Here is a 6,394-nt window from a genome sequence, read left to right as displayed (position 1 = left end):
GTATTTTTGTCATTTGTCTGTTATCCTTTTGCAATTAAATAGCCATATGATGATTTGGTTAAGGTGCTAGTTTTAACCAAACCTGATGGTTAAATAAAAAATAAATCTCTATATTATGTTTCGGTTGTTTCCGATGACTTTTCGTATTATTGTATATGTCGAGTAAGCAATTTTGAAGATATGCTGATTTTTTATATTAGGTTGCTTGTATTGTACCCTGAGTGGTATAAAAAAAATCTGTTCTTATCAGTTTAATATCTGATACGTCCCCTATCTGGGGACCATATATTAAATGGATTTTTTGTACAGGGAGATGGAAAAAGAGCTTGCTCTGTCCACAACACGCATTGACCTGGTATTGCAGTACCTCCAGGACCGGTGCACCCCTTCCTAATCCAGTATCAAAAAACAGAATGAATTGATTGCAAGCATCCTTCCTACTTCCAGCAAGCAAGTGGAAAGTTGTGTCCTGCCTCAGTCTGCACTTCAGCTTTTCCTCTCTCTGTCCAGTGCTGTGCTGCTTGCTACATACCTGCATCTAGTCTGTCAATCTCCTAATGCCGCAGCTGTAGGTTTGTCTCGGCACCTGCCCAGTCTGCTCACACCCCAAATCCAATTAAGACTGACGGATTAATTGGCCTATCAACTGAATGAAGTGTTTGGACGTCCACGCACCTTGGGTTTGATTGGCCTGTTGTGCACATGGGATCCTCTGTTGTCCCTGGAAATTGACAAGTTTGGAGCAAGTTGGCTGGATGTAACCATTTTGCTTTTCCAGTCCATTAGTAGGTAAAGTATGCCTGTGTCTCCCTCTTGTGGATCTTCTGAACTGGATTACTTGGAGGTTAATAAGTAGTCCAGCACTTTCTATGTATCAGCAGCAGCTGGACCTGCCTTGTCTGGACAATGGACGCAACACTGCATGTGTCACAGGAGGCTGGTCAGGTCAGGTCACTGGATGACATCACAAGGGGCCCTGACGGAACACTGAACAATGGGGCCCTGACGGAACACTGAACAATGGGGCCCTGACATCACAATCAACAATGCATTTTTTTTTTCTCACTCACTACTCTTCACTTCTCCATTCCCTCCTCCTATCTGTCTTTCTGTTTGGCGTGCTTTGGCACCAGGACTTACGTGCCAAGAAAAGGCGTGGCCAAACGTGGGCGTGCACCGGGTGGGTGGAGCTATGCAGATGGGGAACACGAAGAGGAGCCTGATGGTGATTGCTGAGCGGAGGACGCACCTTTTTCCCTGTTTTGTGAGAGCAGGAAGCCTCCCGGGCTGGGGCCTGTAGGCTGTCGCCTTCAGAAGTGTTCTGCATTGGGGAGCATCAGCCTGTACGGCAAACCCTTTTCAAGGTTATCGCTTCTAGGCCTTTTGGCTAAGATCAAGTGTAGATCTGGCTGAAGGGCCATGGATCCAGACTCATCCCCGTGAGGAGGCGCTGGGAGCCATTTGAAGATGATCAAGGAGCACCATGGGTGTCACCATAGACTTTGCTGGGACCGATGAATATCTGGTCCGAAATACTTTTGCTATTTACGTAGAAGAAGCAGAAATTCATTGACGAATATTTGGTCAAGGAAGTTTTATTCAAAACCTTACATGTTCAGAAGTCGGACATTCTTTGTTTTCAGGACCAGATTGGAGGACGCCGTACTCTTGCACTTACGTCAATTGCTGCCTGCCATAACCTCTACCTCTTTCTAGAGGCGAACAGAACCAATCCGGATTTGGATGGACTTACCTTTACAGTGCTGTACAACAGGGATGTACATCTAATAGTGTTCATGTATAACCCCTATGTGGACATTGATGATATTTACCTCTTTCTGACGAAATTCTGTGAGAAGGTCGTATACTCGCACAAAGTCATGGGAAGTCATGGACTGTGGACAAGGAAGCATAAATTCTTTGTCCGTTTTTTGCCTGACCCTGCTGGACCTGGCGGTGTGAGACATCCACCGCAATGTTTTACCCTGGGAAAAGACTGTGGACTGATCTTTATACAGTCATATCCAGGAAAACTGCACCCAAGTGGACAGAGTTTGCCAGAAATGTCAAAAAAACAGACATTGTCCCAACCCGCTTGTATGTAATTTGTGCGACAAAGAGGGACATGCGTTCAACAATTGCCCTGTCCGGGGGTACAGAGCGCCGTCCTATGCAGAGGCTGCCAGATCCAGGAATGAAGAACCATCCCAGAGGACTGCCAGAGGGACCCAAGGTACCGAGGACAACCTGATCCATACCCCCAGACAACTGCGGCAGGGTGCCGCTCAGCGCCAGCCCTTACAGTGGAGGAACAGAGGAGCGCGCCTGCAGGAGTGAGCACACAGCCAGAGCTGCCACAAAACAATCCCCCTGTACTTCTCCAGCAAGAGCAGCAGACGTCCGGACCGCTCACTTCACACACAGAGCGGCAGGAGGGAGCGCACGTCGGCTCCCATACAGAGCTTCAGGAAGGACCCCTCTTCACAGCAGCGCACACTGCCGGTCCTCTCACAGGCAGGACGGCAGGAGCGCTTCCTGTCTGTAATTACACAGGCTGACATGCGATCTTAACCCACACAGTTACAGGCTGGATCGCAGCCTGCCAGGGAGACACAGCAGCAGGAGAGTGACTTCAACACAGCAGAGGATTACATCGCTCCTTCTACAGAACACGCAGTAGCCCAGGTGGCTGAAGAATTGGCTCTGCTGTTAGAGCCCAACGCTGATCTTCAAGGGGAAGGTGAGAGTATGCACCTATCAGGTACCCCTGAACTTTTAAAATGGCATGCTATAGTGGAGGAGGGGAGAAGGGGGTCAGGGAGACTTTCCAGCCACTAGTGAGTTGCCCCTATCCCTCACAAGATCAGCTGAGGATAATAGTGAAAACTCTGTAAAGAGACCTCGCTTGCTCCCACCAGAGAGTGCCCCAGGTATCCACAGCCCTTTCCGTCTGGAGGTTTACCCCCAGGCCATCATTGCTGAGAACACCATGTCTTTTTTAGACGTAGCAGGGCCACTAACCTTCTGCACAGGAGGAAGCAAGCCTCCAGGAGGGATCGGATAAAGCTCAGATTGGGTATCTACAACTATACCTTTAATACAATCCTACAATGGGGGGACAAACTGAGCTCACTGTCCTATCCCTGAACGTTAGACTTTTAACATCAAAGGTTCGTCGAACTGCCATTTTGGATTTTGTCAAAAATCAAAACCCGGACATTGCCTGCTTGCAAGAGTGTGGAATTAATGCACCTATATGCGCAAGGGAATGGCCATATGGTGACACAATATGGTCGGGCTCATGTGATAATAAGAATGATGGGGTGGGAATTTTGTTGGGGAACAAAAGTTATGTTGTTGATAGTTACATTGTGGTGGAGGCAGGTCGTTGCATTATCGCTGTCATTAAGCATAGAGGATGGCGATTCCGTATTGTTAACGTATACTGTCCTACGGTTAGGAAGGACAGGATGGAAATTTTTGATAAGTTACAATTTTATCTAGTTGGCAGATTGCCCTCGTTTTTGTTAGGGGATTTCAATTGCACCATTGAGGGGGGGAAAGTTGATGGCACTGGCCACAAATTGCAAAAGATTATTACTGATTTCTCTCTGTCAGATGCGGGGCGGGTGATGGGAAATCCGCGGTTGTTCACATTCAAGTCTGATAAAGGTAGGATTACTTCCAGGATTGATTTAATTTTTCTTTCTAGAAATTTGAAATGTACCCAGATGTCGCAATGTGATGTTATTTTTTCAGATCATGTGTGTTTGTTAGCCCGTGTGGAAAGTGACGTGGAATGTATGTATGGTAGGGGTGTGTGGAAGTTGAATACGAGATTGTTGGATGAGGAGAGAGTGTTGAAGGATTTTAAGTGTCAGTATGCTAAGTGGCAGGAGCGAAAGCGTGAGTTTGCGGATGTACTTGTTTGGTGGGAGTGGGTTAAATGGCGGTTCAAACAGTTTTTCAAAAAATTTAGCTATAGGGGGGCGAGGGAGTTAAAACGACAGTTTACGTCGCTGCATCAGCGACTGGACTGGTTGTGGCGGTTGAGGGACCTGGGGGAGGACATTTCTGAGATGTTGGAAACAGTCAAAAGGGAGAGGGCTTCAGCAATAGAAAAAAGAGGGAAAGAAATAATTTTCCGCTCTAAAATTGAGATACTGGATAAAGATGAGAAGTGTTCTCGTTTCTTCTTTAAAAAAGTGTGCAGTAAGACTGAGGATATGGAAGAATTGATTAACTGTGTGGGTGAATGTGTCACGGGTAGAGATATGGTTGGCGTGGCGGAGGAATTTTATAGTAATTTGTATGCTACAAAATGGGTGGATGAATCTCTTAGAGTGGATGTGATGAAAGCGTTGGATGCAAAATTAGTGAAGGATGACCAGGATGTATTGTGTGCTGATTTTTCTGAGGATGAGATTAGATGTGTGGTGCATGGATGTAAGAAAAATCGCTGGGTAAGGATGGTTTGTCTGTTGAGTCTTATGTGAAAATGTGGGATGTGATTGGTGAGGATTTTTGTGCAGTGTTTAAGTTTATGTGGGAGCATGGGGTGATTTCCTGCATCTATGAAGGAAAGTGTAGTGGTTCTTATTTTCAAGAAAAAGGGAGATCGTAACAAGAATTGGCGACCGATTACGCTGTTGAATGTCGACTATAAAGTGTACAGTAAGTTGCTTGCAAATAGAATGCGTCGGGTGGTTGGTACTGTAGTGGATGAGAATCAAGTTTGTGCGGTGCCTGAGAGACGGATGAGTGAAAATTTGTCTTTGTTGAGAGATTTGATTGGAGACTGTCTGGTGAGGAAGCAGAAGTGTTGGAGCTTGATTTTGAAAAGGCGTATGATAGGGTGGCTCATATTTTCATGTTTGGGGTTCTTGAGGCTATGGGACTTCCTCAAAAGTTTGTGGATGGGGTTAAAAGTCTGTATGATGAAGTGTCAAGTGTGATTTTGGTGAATGGGTGTTTAAGCGGAAAGGTGCGAGTGGGTAGTGGTGTGAGGCAGGGGTGCCCGCTGTCCCCTGTTCTGTTTATCTGTGTTATTGAGGTGTTGTTGTGTTTGTTGCGGAAGGATAAAGTGATGAAGGGATTGCTTGTGCCGGGAAGTATGGGTAAGACTGTGAAAGTGTTGGGATATATGGATGATCTGGTGATTGTGAGTGATAACCTGGCGACTATGAGGAGAGGAAGGTTGTGGTTGGATTTTTTTTGTAGTGCGTCTGCGTTTAAGGTCAACTGGGACAAGTCTGTTTTTAAGTGTTTTGGGGATGAGAGTGTGTGTTTGGAAGAAGTGCAGAATGAAAAGGGTGCGGTGAAAGTGTTGGGTATGTGGTTGAATGATGACCTTAAAGGAATAGAGAGTTGGGATGAATGTGGTAAAAAGGTGGAACGAAAGTTAAATTTTTGGAGATTGCGACAGTTGTCATTAACTGGGAAGGTCCTGATTGTCAAAGCGGTTATTCTGCCTATCATACTCTTTGTGGCGGGTGTGTATCCCGGCCGTTCAAGAAATATCAAAAAAGTAAAAAAATTGGTCTTTACGTTTCTGTGGGGGAGTAAAATGGAGAAATTAAAAAGGGAACATGTATATAAAAACTACAAAATGGGGGTTTGGATTTTCCGAATTTTCAGGTGTTCTTGGGGCTAAATTATATAAAAAGGTTTGTGATTTTACTGGATAAAAAGAGTAAAAGTGCGTGTATGGCGAGATATTTGGCTGGATGGATGTTGTATGGGTTGCGTTGGAGTATGAGGGATGCGACTGTGCCTGTGTCCTTTAAATGTCCTGAGTGGTATGAGGTGATTGAAAAGTTTGTTAGACAGTATGATTTGTTGTCAAAGCCGATGAATGAGTTTAAGGATAAAAAGCGGATGTTGATGGGAATGAGAGAAAATGAGATTGTGTGCGACTTGATGGGTTTGCGTGTGACTGAGGCAATGAGTGTCTGGAAGAAAATGTCAATTAAGGGCGTCTCTAATAGACAAAAGGATGTTGTGTGGATGGGTTTTCAGAATGTGCTGCCTGTGAGAGAGGTGCAGAAAAAGAGGGACCTGGTTAGAGTAGAAGTGTGTCCAAGGGTTGGGTGTGGTGAGGTTGAGTCACTTATTTTGGGAGTGTGTGGAAAAGAATGAGTGGACTTGTGACTAGTGTGACGTCTTTAAATTGGAAAGTGGCAATGTATGGGGTTGGTGCGCGAGGTCATGTAAATGTCCAGATGTTGTGGTTCATAATAGTATGTGTGATGGAAAGTCTGTGGGATGTTAGGAATTTGTTTGTTTTCAAAAGGGAGGAAGTGGCGGTGGAGGTATGCGTTAATATTGCCTTATCTAGACTGTATGTCATATATTTATGGGACAAGCGGAAGGGAGGGTATCTGGAAAGCAAAAA

General features: G+C 45.4%; 1 non-coding gene across 1 annotated transcript; it reads left to right on the top strand.

Annotated features, from left to right (window-relative positions):
• The first annotated feature begins 204 nt into the window (after positions 1 to 204).
• Positions 205 to 389, top strand: LOC121006484. The gene has a single exon (XR_005780303.1). It is a non-coding gene; the product is annotated as a U2 spliceosomal RNA (small nuclear RNA).
• Positions 390 to 6,394: the final 6,005 nt, after the last annotated feature.

The sequence above is a fragment of the Bufo bufo genome, chromosome 6, assembly GCF_905171765.1.
Source record: "Bufo bufo chromosome 6, aBufBuf1.1, whole genome shotgun sequence".
Classification (NCBI taxonomy): Eukaryota; Metazoa; Chordata; class Amphibia; order Anura; family Bufonidae; genus Bufo; species Bufo bufo.
This window is presented reverse-complemented; position numbering and strand designations above follow the sequence as displayed.